At 45.9% G+C, this 13,904-nt stretch overlaps 1 protein-coding gene across 1 annotated transcript in view; it reads left to right on the top strand.

Annotated features, from left to right (window-relative positions):
- Window positions 1–13,904, top strand: part of APBA2 (amyloid beta precursor protein binding family A member 2) — a 229,658-nt gene that overhangs the window by 31,824 nt on the left and 183,930 nt on the right. The window lies entirely within an intron of this gene.

The following is a 13,904-nucleotide window of genomic DNA, read 5'->3' as shown; positions in this document are numbered from 1 at the left end:
CTGAGTACGTTAATCGGAAGGGGTATTTCTCTATGGTTCTGCAGGTGCTTGTGGATCACCGTGGTTGTTTCATTGACATTAACGCAGGCTGGCCTGGAAAGGTGCATGACGCACGCATCTTTCGGAACACTGGCCTCTTCAGGAACCTGCAGGCCGGGACTTTTTTCCCAGACCGGAAGATCACATTAGGGAACGTCAAAATGCCCATTGTGATCCTTGGAGACCCCGCTTACCTGTTAATGCTGTGGCTCATGAAACCATACACAGGGAGCCTTGACAGCAGCAAGGAACGGTTCAACTACAGGCTGAGCCGGTGCCAAATGACTGTGGAGTATGCTTTTGGCCATTTAAAGGGGCGCTGGCGATCTCTGTATGGGAAGCTGGACTTGGGGGAAAGCAGCATCCCCGCGGTTATGCTGTACCCTCCATAATATTTGTGAAGGGAAGGGTGAAAGATTCAGTCAGGCATGGACCTCCGAGGTTCAACGCCTGGAGGCTGAATTTGCACAGCCAGAGAGCAGGGCTACTAGAGAGGCCCAGCACAGGGCTTCAAGGATTAGGGATGCCTTGAGGGAGGAATTTGAGGCTGAAAACCAATAGTAATGTTTGGTGCTTTGCAGGGGAGTGAAATGCAGTGGTTACAGTGTTAGTAGGAATCTGTGTTTCCTAAGCTGATTTGCAGAGCCTGTTTCTTCCCTGGGCTAAGGTATCTTTAACTTTCTGCAATAATAAAGACTGTTTTCAAAGCCAAAAATTCATTTATTGAAGAGACACCACTTTTTTGGAATCTGAAAGGGCAAGTGGGTGGGGTGGTGAACTGTACAATCACAGGTTTGCATATGTCCTGTCCAGAGTGCTGTGCAATGACTGCTGCACTTCAGAATGGCTGTACTGCATGGTGATGGGGGTTGAGTGCAGAGGGTAAGGGTCGCAGTTCTCAGGGCTGGTTGTAAATGTACTGGTGGTGGTAAGAACCCATATGCTGGGGAAGGGGATGTGGAGCTAACATGGAGGCACAAGGGAAAGAGGTTTGGGACAAGGGCGGCAGGGGGAGGGGCGGTGGCGATAGTGCTCCGCCTGCATGGCTACAAGCGCCTGGAAAGAGTCTGCTTGGTGCTTCAGAATGCTTATCAGCTGCTCCACACATTGCTTCCTTTGCGCTGCGTTTTCCTTGGGGATCCTGTTTTCCCCCTCCCTCCACTCCTGCGCTTTTTGATTCTCTGTGAGAGATTGCTGCATCACTTCTTGCAGCATGTCGTCTTTGCTTTTTCGCGGCCTCTTCCAGAAGTTTTGTAGTCTCTCAGCCGGTGATAACACGGACAGCCAAGATCTCAAGGTTACATCTGTAAAGGCAAAATGCAACACTTAACAGAGGCAGCATTGTTTATACCAGACAGAATTTTTCCCCCGCAGTTAAGGAGGGCACATTAACGGTCTTCACAATAGCATAATTTTCCCATCCCAAAGAGAGTGCACATAACCCACGGGAGCCCTGAAATGGTGAAACCCCAGCACAGCCCTGAACCAAACAGCTGCAGGGGGCACCTACACTGAACACCTGGGAAGCACGGGATGGTCTACTGCAATGTGGATTCCGCTCTGGCCCCTATGCAGCTTTTTTATGTGCAGCATTGGTCCCCTCACCCCTTGCGACACAGTGATGTGGAGGTGGTAGCCTGATGGGAGGGAGGAAGGGGGAATAAGGACTCCAGCTATCCCACAGTCTCCGCAGTCTCCGAAAAGCATTTGCATTCTTGGCTGAGCTCCTAGTGCCTGAAGGGTCAAAAACATTGTCCCGGGTGGTTCAGGGTATATATCGTCAATTTACTCCTCCTTCCCACCCCCCCCCCGTGAAAGAAAAGGGAAAAAATCGTTTCTTGCCTTTTTTCAATGTCACCATACGTCTAGTGCATGCTGCTGGTAGACGCGGCGCTGAACAGCAGCATCCTCTTGCCTTCCTTTCCTGATGGCAGACGGTACAAAAGGCTTGGAAACTGTCCTTATCATCCCGTGAGTGCTCCTGCCTGGCCTCGGTGAAGTCGGCTGGGGGCGCCTGGGCAAAAATGGGAATGAGTCCCGGTCATTCCCTTCTTTAAGCTTTGTCTCCTGGAGAGGCAGATGGTGCAAAAGGCTTGGTAACTGTCCTCATCATAGCAGCTGGAGGCTGAGCTCCTCACACCCCCACCTCATGTCTAATGAAGATTCTGTACTGCCTGGACTATCATAGGAGCGGGAGGCTGCCTCCCCCTCATTTTATCTCACTAAAAAGTCAATGTTTCTTCTTGCATTCTTTATTACTTCATCACACAAATTGGGGGACACTGTAACGGTAGCCCAGGAGGGGTGTGGGAGGAGAGAAGCAACGGGTGGGATTGTTGCAGGGGCACTCCCTAGAATGGCATGCAGCTCATCATTTCTGCCGGATCTCTGGCACACTAACCTGGAGCGGCTGTGCTCTCTGGTTCTCTAGTAGATTTGCCCCATATTCTAGGCAGGACTGACTCTATTTTTAGACAAAACATAAAGAAGGAAATGACCTGGGGAGTCATTCCCATTTTTGTCCATGCGCCCCCGGCTGACCTCAGGGAGGCCAGCCAGGAGCACCCATATCAGCAGCAGACGGTGCAAAAGGACTGGTAACCGTCTCTCCTAGGCAGAGGCAAATGAATGCTGCTGTGTAGCACTGCAGTACCGCCTCTGTCAGCAGCATCCAGTACACATACAGTGACAGTGACAAAAGGCTAAACGGGCTCCATGGTTGCCATGCTATGGCATCTGCCAGGGCAATCCAGGGAAAAAAGGCGCGAAATGATTGTCTGCCATTGCTTTCACAGAGGAAAGATTGAGTGATGACATTTACCCGGAATCACCCACGACACTGTTTTTGCCCCATCATGCATTGGGATCTCAACCCAGAATTCCAATGGGCGGAGGACTATGGGATAGCTACCCACAGTGAAACGCTCCAGAAATCAACTCTAGCCTTGGTACATGGACACACACCACCGAATTAATGTGCTTAGTGTGGCCGCTTGCACTCGACTCTATACAATCTGTTTTAAAAAAACCAGTTTCTGTAAAAGCGGAATAATCTCGTAGTGTAGACATACCCTGGGACAAGGACTACAGTGGCTCTCCCAATAAACCTGCACAAGAGCATTGCCTACGCTCTGGATGAGACTTGAAGAGATTACCAGGGCCGATTACCATGACATGATAGACCACATCAGTGTGCTATTCCGCATCTAGGCATGGATGCATCCAGCCCTAATCCTCCCTCCTCTCCCAAAAAATTTCCATCCTGAAAATAAAAGCCGCTTACTGGAACCCGCTCTTCTGTTTGTCCTCCACCAAGTACCGGCTACTGCGACTGATTACCTTCCTCCTGGCTTGAGAAGAGCTCCTGACTGCATGCCTCCAGGGACTCTGGGATGTCTCCCCCCACCCCAGTGCCATCACTCTCACTTTTCTCCTTCTCTTCCTCCTCCCCCTGCCATGTCCCGGGTGGTCCTCAGAGTGGAGGTGGGGTCACCCCCAAGTATTGCGTCCAGCTCTTTGTAGAAATGGCAGGTTGTGTGGGCAGCCTCGGAGCAGCGGTTTCCCTCGCGGGCTTTACAGTAGGCACTCCGCAGCTCCTTCACTTTAACCCTGCACTGCAGCGCGTCCTGGTCATGGCCCCTTTCCATCATGGCCCTTGATACCTGCCCAAAAATATCGTAATTCCTATGGCTGGAGCGCAGCTGGGACTGCACAGCCTCCTCCCCCCAAACACTGATTAGGTCCAGCAACTCACCATTGCTCCATGCTGGGGCTTGTTTGGTGCATGGAGGCATGGTCACCTGGAAAGATTCACTGATTGCACTCCACACCTGGCTGAGCAAACAGGAAGGGGATTTTTAAAATTCCCGGGGCATTTAAAGGGCGGGTCACCTGAGGCCAGGGCAGTAGAGTTCGAACTGATGAGCAGAGTAGGATACCTCCGAATACCTCTGGAGGCTAATAACAGCGCTTTTGGTGGCCACACTGGCGGAGCAGCACTGCATCAGCAGCGCTATAGTCTTTATTCCTCTCATCGAGGTGGAGTACAACCAGTGCTGTAGCCAGGGAGATTCAGCGCTGTATGTGCCTTGCAAGTGTGGACGGTGAGTGAGTTGCAGCGCTGGTGGTGGCTTTACAGCACTGCAACTCTCCAGTGTAGCCAAGCCCTAAGTGCATAAGCATCTGTTTGAGTCCCATTGACTTCAGTAGGGTGTGCTTAAGTATCTTGCCAAATTTGTGCACCTATAGGCCAATCCTGTCAATGTTTACTACTAGGTGTAGTGCTTAATACTGTGAGTAGTCCTGTTGACTTCATTGGAACTAGTTACAGTATTTAGCAATGCACCCAGTAGTGTTTGCATGATTGGGTCCTATACCACTTCTGATGTGTCTTCAGTGTGAGACCATCATAATTTGGAAGAACTTTGGCTCTTAATGATACTAGTTATAGGGGTGATGCCCCTTACTTAGTATTCTTGTTTAACTTCTGCAGAAATTCCAGATACCATCTCAGTAGCTGCTGTTTGTCTTCTGTTGTTTTTCTGCAGAAATTGAATGCCAAAGTGTTGTGTGCTGGCTGGCTGTTAATGTAGAAAATACTGTTCAAACTAAGTTTATTAAAAACAGAATTTAACCTAAAATTGGAGTCAAGCTTTAAAATCTCTCTCTACTTCTGGAAAACAAAGTTCATCCAAACCCCAGCACTTAGTCCAAGTCTAAAAATGAAACAAATACACAACTCCATAGTCAATTAATGTTTATGAAGAATTCAAAGGCACAAACTCTATTTTAGTACCAAGTAAGAGAACCTAATTTCATTCCTGAATTCTCCTTGTTGGTTAACTTATTTTTAGTAGCCTGAGTGTATTACTCCTGGGGGCACTCCGTGTCAAAAAATTAAAAATTCTGCGCACATTATTTTAAAATTCTGCACATTTAATTGTCTAAATAACACTACATAATCATGCCAGTTTCATTTATTTTGGTGATTTATTTCAAAATACTTGTCAGCAAGTATGTCTGTAACAGTACAGACACCCACAAAAATTCCCACAGGAGTAGAGTGTTAAAGAAACCACCATGACAACCCAGTTCCTGTTTCTCTGCCCTCTCTTCCCCACCCCTCCCAGAGCCCAGCCGGGGGGCCAGACAACCACAAACAATCCCCATCTCGAGTCCAGCCATGGTCCCCACCCAGTCAATACACCCAACACCCCTTCCTCCCTCCCAGAGCCCAGCCGCAGGGCCCCCCCTTGCCCAGATACCTTCACCACCCCCCCAGAGTCTAACTGTGACACCCCTTCCCCCCCCCTCGAACCCAGGGATCCAGAGGCTTGTGTGGAGTTTCCTGTGCCCCATTGTCTCCTTCCCTCAGGGCGTGTGGGGAACTGATGCTGGCGGGAACCCTCTAGCTCCCTCCCTTTTCCCCCTGACAGGGTCTTCTATGTGTGAGCTGGGCTCTGCCAGGTCCAGTGGCCCCTCGCAGTGACCAGCAGCACTGCAGCCCGTTTCTGTAGGGGAAAGAAAATTCTGCATGCACAACATTAATTTCTGCAAAATTCTGCATTGTGCAGTGGTGCAGAATTCCCCCAGGAGTAGTATACTCTAGCTAGTGTGAAGAGACCTCCACTGGTATGTGTAGTATATCCTACTTTTACCTTTTACAGTTTATTAGAAGGATGGAAATGAACTCTCTGGAAAAGTCAAGTCGTGAGAGAATCCACAATGCTCGGTGCGAGAGGCATGTTGCATATTCTCCATCTTAACATTAGTCCTTGAGGATTGTATTTGAGATAATTGTAATCTATTTAAGGCTCACAGGTGCCTAGAGTAAGGTTCTTCTCTTCCACACTGTTTTTCATTCACATTATGGGATCACATCCCTTTCCACTCCTCCTCTTCCCCCCCCGCTCCCAGATCACATTCAAGACTGGAACAGGTTACACCTTTCGAGGGCCGGAGAGCAGCCTCCTCACTTAAAACATGGCCTGTGTATCACCTGCTGCTGTTCAGAAAGGGTAGACCTGCAGATCCACATGGCTTTGGTATCTGTAATGGTAGGTCCCCAAGAAAGAACATGGCTTGCTCCAAAGCAGATAGATGCTTTTAATACCAAATCCACAGACTCTTGTGCCCTATCTTAGTGCACCAACTGTTCACGATCTGATTTTATGAGACTAAATTACTCCCAACCTTAGCTACACTTCTGAGCAATGCATAAATTATTCTAATATCTTACTATAGCTACCTGAGCTTTTAATAACGTTCAGCTCAACCAGTGATCGAAAAGCTTGCTCTTGGGAACACTCTATTCCTGATGCTACTGGGAGGACTTTGGGCACCTAAATGAATGAGGTTATATGCAGTTCTTTCATCTGTGACAGTAATACTATGGAGGATCAATCTAATGTAATAAAAAAATGGAAGCACAATTCAGTAAACATTACTAGCATATATTAAAATGAAAACATGTTTGAGAGGAAACAATGCAGTGGAAATGGCTTGTACAAAAATTCCTTGCATATTGCTTCAAGTAAATTATATTTGATTTATTTTTCTGTGATTGTAATATTTATGAAAAAGATAGACTTTTGGAGAAAATTATATGCTCTTTCTTTTTGTGCATATGTATTCTGCCCAGCTATTTGGACCTTCAGTTTCAACCAAAGATGTTTGTTTTTTTCACTTCTTTATGAGAAATCAATAGTAAAGAATGACCACGGTAGATTAAAAAATCTCTATAGATCACGTGAGCATAGATATACAGTAACTCCTCATTTAATGTCCTCCCATTTAACGTTAGGTCCCTGCTCAATTAGGGAACATGCTCGTTTACAGTTGTGCAGTGCTCCCTTATAATGGCGTTTGGCTGCCTGCTTGTAAGAGTCTGTGGAAGAGCAGCGACTTTACAAGTGAGCATTGCACAAGTTGCTTCTCTGCCTCCTCCCCTTTCCTCCCAGCGCCTCCTCCCACTTTCTGGGAGGGAGGGGCAGGAGCAGGGAAGCCCTGTGTCTCCACTCCTCCTCCTCCCTTCCAGAAAGTCCTAAGTCCAAGTCCCTCCAAACAGCTGTTTGATACCGCTTAGGACTTTGGGGGAGGGATGTGGTGTGCTCTGGAGAGGAGGTGAAATGACTGTGGGAAGAGGTGGGCCTGGAGTGGAGTGGGGACAGGAAGAGGAGGGCCTGGAGCATTCCTGGCAAAGTCCAAGCCTGTTCTTCACGGGGGAAGCTGCCGCTGCTGCTGCAAAGATGCTTCCTAGTGTCCTTGCCTGCAGTGGGCTGTGCCTGGGTGGGGTAAGCCAGAGGCACTTCCCAACCATAGTACAGTACAGTACATAATGCCTTTTTGTCTGCCCCCAAAATTTTTTCCTTGGAACTAACCCCCCGCATTTACATTAAATCTTATGGAGAAATTGGATTTGTTTAACATTGTTTCACTTAAAGTTGCATTTTTCAGGAACATAACTACAATGTTAAGTGAGGAGTTACTGTAGATTTAGTACTAACAATGCTTAACAAGCATGGATTGGCAGACCAGCCCTCCATGAAATCTGTAAACAAAGATCCACAAAAATCATAGTGCGCACATTCCACAAACCTTGTAGCCAAAAGAAATCTGGTAAGCTTTCCACTTAATACACTTGTTTTTTTTAATGAACAGAGTTTCTTCCTTAGTTTGGCAGTGTACATCAGTGCCATTTCCACTATTTGCTTCTTTAGGAGACAATCTCTTGTTCCTTAGTGTCACAGTCATCATGTATTTTAAATGGCACTGGTTGAGTTGAAGAATTTTTTTCCCCACCATATCCACAGCATCTGCAAAATCTTTACTGATGGAACTCTCCTGAGTTGTGGGTAATCTTACCTTGGCTCCGTAACCATTGCATGTCGGCTCCATAGCAGAGTTGCATTGCCTTGGCACCATAGGAGTGATGTATGTTTATTGTTTGTGAGGAACTGTTGCCTTATTTTGGGGATAGGATCAATCAGATCAGAAGTGGTCTGATTGAGTCTGTGAAAACAGTAGCACCCTTGTCCTTTGTGGTTGATGTAAGGCGAGTGGGAGACTCTGGGTGCTCTATTGATTATTATTTCTATCTGTTAACACTTCTCTTGTGGAGAGCAAAATGCCAGATGGTGTTTATTAATGATTAATTAGCTCTGCTATCTTTCTACATTCATGTAGTATATATTTTGTCAGCTTGAAATTTTAGTTCCAGTTGCCATTCTCTCTTTAACAGAACATTACCAAGAAAGTGATTGCTGCAAACATGGAATCCACAGACTTTTTGGAACCTTCTGTCTTTTCAGATCAGAGTGTGTAGCATAATTGATGGAGATTCTCTTACTGGCAGCAGACAAGAATAAAGAGGGTTGTACTGACTTCTTTAGTCTTTGATACTAGGAAACCATTGACCATGGAGTACTGCTTACTTGCTTGCAGGAGTGTGCAGCCTGGTATTTCTCTGAAAATTCAGGCCCACTGAATAGTCATACTGGGCAGTTGCTAGTCCTCTTGGGAAGATCTTTTCAACTGGATCTCATCAATGTATTAGTGTTAATGCTATGGTAGCGGTGATGTGTTTTGAGCTACAGTAACATAGGTGTGCTGCTGATACAGAAACTGAAAAGGAAACTTCTCCACTACTGTAAGTTTCCTTTTCATCAAATCCAGAGCTTACAGTTTTACCACTTCACCTGTTTCTAGATGAAATACAGAACTATATGTAAGTGACCTGTATGCTTCAACCATGACAAAAAAGGAAGAGATTTTTGGCAGGAGGAAGCATTTAGCAGATTGGGCTGGCATGGCACCTGCACAATTTAGGAAGAGTTTATACTTTTTGTTTTTAAACTAAATGATTCAGTCATCCAGGAAAAGTTGAGGCCTGATCAGTATTATGAGTTGTTTGATGGCTTATAGAATTCTGATGTGTGATTAGTATGGTACGTGATCGCTCATGTTCCCTTAACGTATTGGCAGTGCTGTTTAGTGTGGATGGATATCCATTTTGTATTTTTAATTATTGGTTCTTTCTTCAAGACCTGTGTAGTTTAATCAGCTTAGATGGGTTCAGGTTCTTAAACATATCACATGTCATTCCAGGTTTCAGTGATTTAGATTTACTTTTGATGGAAAAGGTGGACTCTTGCAAATTTGGGGGGGAAGTTTTGAAAATAACAAATCATTTTTTGATTTCTCTAGGTGTTTCTCATTAATTTGTTTTTTATTGTGTTTTAAAATCTTTTTAAATACACTGTATTTTGTTAGGATAGTCTGTAGGGGTGAGTGGCTGTTACCCACTAATACTAGATACCTCAATTTTTGAGTGGCCAGTCTGACATACCTTGGGGCTGAATAGCTACAACTTTGATTGAAGGAAGTAGTCGAGATTTATGTACTCAACTTCTCTGAAAACCAGGCTCAAGTTGAGAAGCAAAAAAACAGGCATCCAAAATCATTGACAGCTTCTGAAGATATAGACTTCTCTGACTCAGTTTCTCCAGCTGCAAAATAAAAATTCTACATCCCCACTTTTCCTGTTTATGAAGATTAACAAGTGAACATGCTTTGGTGTAGTGAACAATGGGACTTGTGTCTTTGCATCAAGGAGAGAGCAGTCTCTCTTTCAGTGAGTTGTCAATGTACAGTTTCTTCAGGACTAGTATGGAATAGGGAACCCATGACCATCTTTGGTCCAGTCTTGGTGTCAAATCCTGCAGATCTGCCTTAATCAGAACTCCTATGAAATGGGAGTTTTTTTCTTGAGTATAGACTGCAGGATTTGGCTATCAAAACAAAATTAAGCACAATTTCCCCCCTTTCTTGACTCTCTCCCAGTAATACGCAGATACAAAGGGGCAGCCACTGGCTGTGTCTACACTGCAATCAAGCACCCATGGCTGTCCTGTATCAGCTGACTTGGGCTCATGGGGCTATAGAATTGCAGCATAGACCTTCAGACTTGGGTTGGAGACCAGGCTCCAGGACCCCATGGGAGGGAGGGTCCCAGAACCCAGTTTGAAAGTCTACACTGCACTTTTATGGTCCCACAGCCCAAGCCCTGCAAGTCCAAGTCAGTTGACTGGGACCAGCTGCAGGTGTTTTATTGCAGTGTAGACATACTCTGAATCTCCCTTATACAGCAGGAACAATGGCCACACCTGGAACGATCCTGTCAAGGTGGTTTGAATGTGGATGTGAAAGAGAGCTTTGTAATTCTCCCAGCTTAATAGAAAACTTTTTTTTTTTTTAAATCAAGCTGGGGCAGATCACAAAGTAACCTGCTGTGAGTGAAAACAAGGCTTACGCAGTGAATGAGCAGTAGATGGAGAGCTCTCTTTTATTATGCTTAATGGTAATAGATTCCAGAAGAGCTTATAATGCAAATTTAGTAATATTGCAGTCTTAAATCGTGTGGGATAAAAATAATCTGTGCTGGAATCCTAATTTTTCTTATGTCATTAGACGTGTTTGTTCATGAGACTATGCAGTATTGCCATCAAGTCAATGCAGCACATCCTAAATGTTGGAGTGTGGTGTCCTCATAAAGCATGAACTCAGCTGCTGCTATTAGACACCAAAGCTTCTGAGTCAGAGATAGGAGCATGGAACATCCTACATTGTCTCTAGGGGTCAATGTAATTTGTGCATGGTGGCATTTCAGTCCAATTCTACGTCGCTTTAATTGATGCCTGCAGTAATTTTGCATATCAGAGCAGTAACAGATACTGTACATTTGTGGCTCTTAAAAATTATAACAACTTGGGCCTGCCAGCCACAAAACACAGCACTGACATCCAAGAGTGAGATTAGTCAAGAACTGGATACATATATTTATTTTTAACCTTGGAAATCTACAGTATGTCACTGCTTGAATTTAATGAGCAGCCAACAGGTTTTTTAAAGATATAAAAAGAATACAATAATAACTGCAATTTAGAGTATTTTACATGTGGGGGCCGAAATGCTGGCCATGATGAGTTTTGCTGGCATGGGTGTTAGTAAGAGAACGCACGGAGTAGGGGTGTGTTGCTATTAAAACTTCAAAAAGTTGGACTGACATTTTCATGGAAGTGTACATGGATCAATCTTCCTGGTTCCTCATGCACAGCACTGAACAGCATTGACAGCTTATCCCTAGATGATGAAATTCATGTCTCACATTCTGCACTGCGTGGATCGTCTTTCTTTCTTTCTTAACCTCTTTCCTCTTCATGTATTAGAGGATTTGCCTTTCCTCCCCACCCCCCACGCCCGATTGGTTTGTCTTTTTATATCTCTCTCCTTGTTGTCTGTCATTATTCCATTGTTTTGCTCCTTACTCTCCTTTGCTTCCTCTGTTTTCTTCTCCCTTTCCCTTCGACCTTTTTTTCTCATCTGCTCAGTGCCTCTTTGGAGAGTTTTGCTGCTATGTAGTACCATCAATGAAACTGAGTGAGATTTTCAAAGGATTCTATGGTATGCAGGGAGAAGAATCCACAGAAGCCAGTTAAACAGGCTTTATGGTCCTTTCTGTTGTTGAAGCAGCACAAAGGAGTCAAGGGTTTGGCATGATTTAGTTGGGGTTGGTCCTTCTTTGAATGAGGGGTTGGACTGGATGACCTCATGAGGTCTCTTCCAACCCTAACCTTCTATGATTCTATTCTGACACCTGTAAGTTGGTAATTGAAGACTTGCGCTATGTTGTTCTGTCTAGCTAAATCGGTGTGAACCTGGAGGGACAGCTCAGTGGTTTGAGTACTGGCCTGCTAAACCCAGGGTTATGAGCTCAATCCTTGAGGGGGACATTCAGGGATCTGGAGCAAAAATCTCTCTGGGGATTGGTCCTGCTTTGAGCAGGGGTTGGTTTAGATGACCTCCTGATATTTTGCACCAATAATAAGGGAGGCTTACACTGGTGTGACTTGAGGTTTGTCTACATGGGGACACTCAGGGTATGTCTACACTACGGGACTACTCTGATTTTACAGAAACCGGTATTTGGAAACAGATTGTATAAAGTCGAGTGCACGCGGCCACACTAAGCACATTAATTTGGCGGTGTGCGTCCGTGTACCGAGGCTAGCGTCGATTTCTGGAGTGTTGCACTGCGGGTAGCTATCCCATAGTTCCTGCAGTCTCCCCCGCCCATTGGAATTCTGGGTTGAGATCCCAATGCATGATGGGGCAAAAACAGTGTCATGGGTGATTCTGGGTAAATGTCATCAGTCAATCCTCCCTCCATGAAACAATGGCAGACAATCATTTCGCACCCTTTTCCCTTGATTGCCCTGGCAGATGCCATAGCACTGCAGCCATGGAGCCCATTCAGCCTTTTTTTCACTGTTACTGTATGTCTGCTGAATGCTGCTGACAGACGCAGTACTGCAGTGCTACACAGCAGTATCCTCTTGCCTTTGCAAGATAGCAGAGATGGTTACCAGTCATATTGTACCATCTGCTGCTGTCATGGGTGCTCCTGGATGGCCTCACTGAGGTCCTCCGGGGGCACATGGACAAAAATGGGAATGATTCCCCAGATCATTCCCTTCTTTAAGTTTTGTCTAAAGGTCGAGTCAGTCCTGCCTAGAATATCAGGCAAGTCTACTAAAGAGCCAGAGAGGCAAACAGCCGCTCTGGGTCAGAGCCCCAGATATCCCGCAGAAATGATGAGCTGCATGCCATTATAGGGGATACCCCTGCAACAACCCCACCTGTTACTTCCCTCCTCCCACACCTCTTCTGGGCTACTGTGGCAGTTATCCCCCCATTTGTGTGATGAAGTTATAAATAATACATGAATAAGAAACAACCCTGACTTTATTGCGTCTGCAATCAGAGATAAAACGGGGTGGGGTAGCAGTCTCCAGCTGCTATGATATTCCAGCAGGACTGAATCTCCCTTAGACAAAGCTGAAAGAAGGGAATGACCGGGAGTCATTCCCATTTTTGCCCAGGCGCCCCTAGCCAACCTCACTGAGGCCAGCCAGGAGCACTCACGGGATGATGATGATGACGGATACCAGTCATATTGTACCGTCTGCCATCAGGAAGGGAAGGCAATGGGATGCTGCTGTGTAGCGCTGCAGCACCGCATCTGCCAGCAGCATCCAGTAGACATATGGTGACATTGGGGAAAAAAGCGAGAAATGATTTTTTTCCCTTTTCTTCCACGGGGGGGCTGACGACATATACCCTGAACCACCCGCGACAATGTTTTTGACCCTTCAGGCATTGGGAGCTTAGCCAAGAATGCAAATGGTTTTCGGAGAGTGCAGGAACTGTGGGATAGCTAGAATCCTCAGTCCCCATTCCCTCCCTCTGTGAGTGTCCATTTGGTTCTTTGGCTTTCCATTACGCTAGTCTCAGCTCCTTAAGTTTCACGCAGCACTGTGTTGAGTCCCTGTTGTGGCCTCTGTCTGTTATAGCCTTGGAGATTTTTTCAAATGTTTTGGCATTTTGTCTTTTGGAATGGAGTTTTTATAGAACAGATTCATCTCCCCATACAGAGATCAGCTTCAGTATCTCCTGTACAGTCCATGCTGGAGCTCTTTTTTGATTCTGGGACTGCATGGTCACCTGTGCTGATTGGCGCTCCACGCTGGGCAAACAGGAAATGAAATTCAAAAGTTCGCGGGGCTTTTCCTGTCTACCTGGCCAGTGCATCCGAGTTCAGATTGCTGTCCAGAGCGGTCACAATGGAGCACTGTGGGATAGTGCCCGGAGGCCAATACCGTTGAATTGCGGCCACCCTAACCCTAATGGCAATGGCAATACCTATTTCAGCGCTACTCCCCTCATCGGGGAGGAGTACAGATATCAGTATTAAGAGCCCTTTATATTGATATAAAGGGCTTCGTTGTGTGGACCGGTGCAGGGTTAAT

Source organism: Gopherus evgoodei, chromosome 10 (assembly GCF_007399415.2).
Source record: "Gopherus evgoodei ecotype Sinaloan lineage chromosome 10, rGopEvg1_v1.p, whole genome shotgun sequence".
Classification (NCBI taxonomy): domain Eukaryota; kingdom Metazoa; phylum Chordata; order Testudines; family Testudinidae; genus Gopherus; species Gopherus evgoodei.
This window is presented reverse-complemented; position numbering and strand designations above follow the sequence as displayed.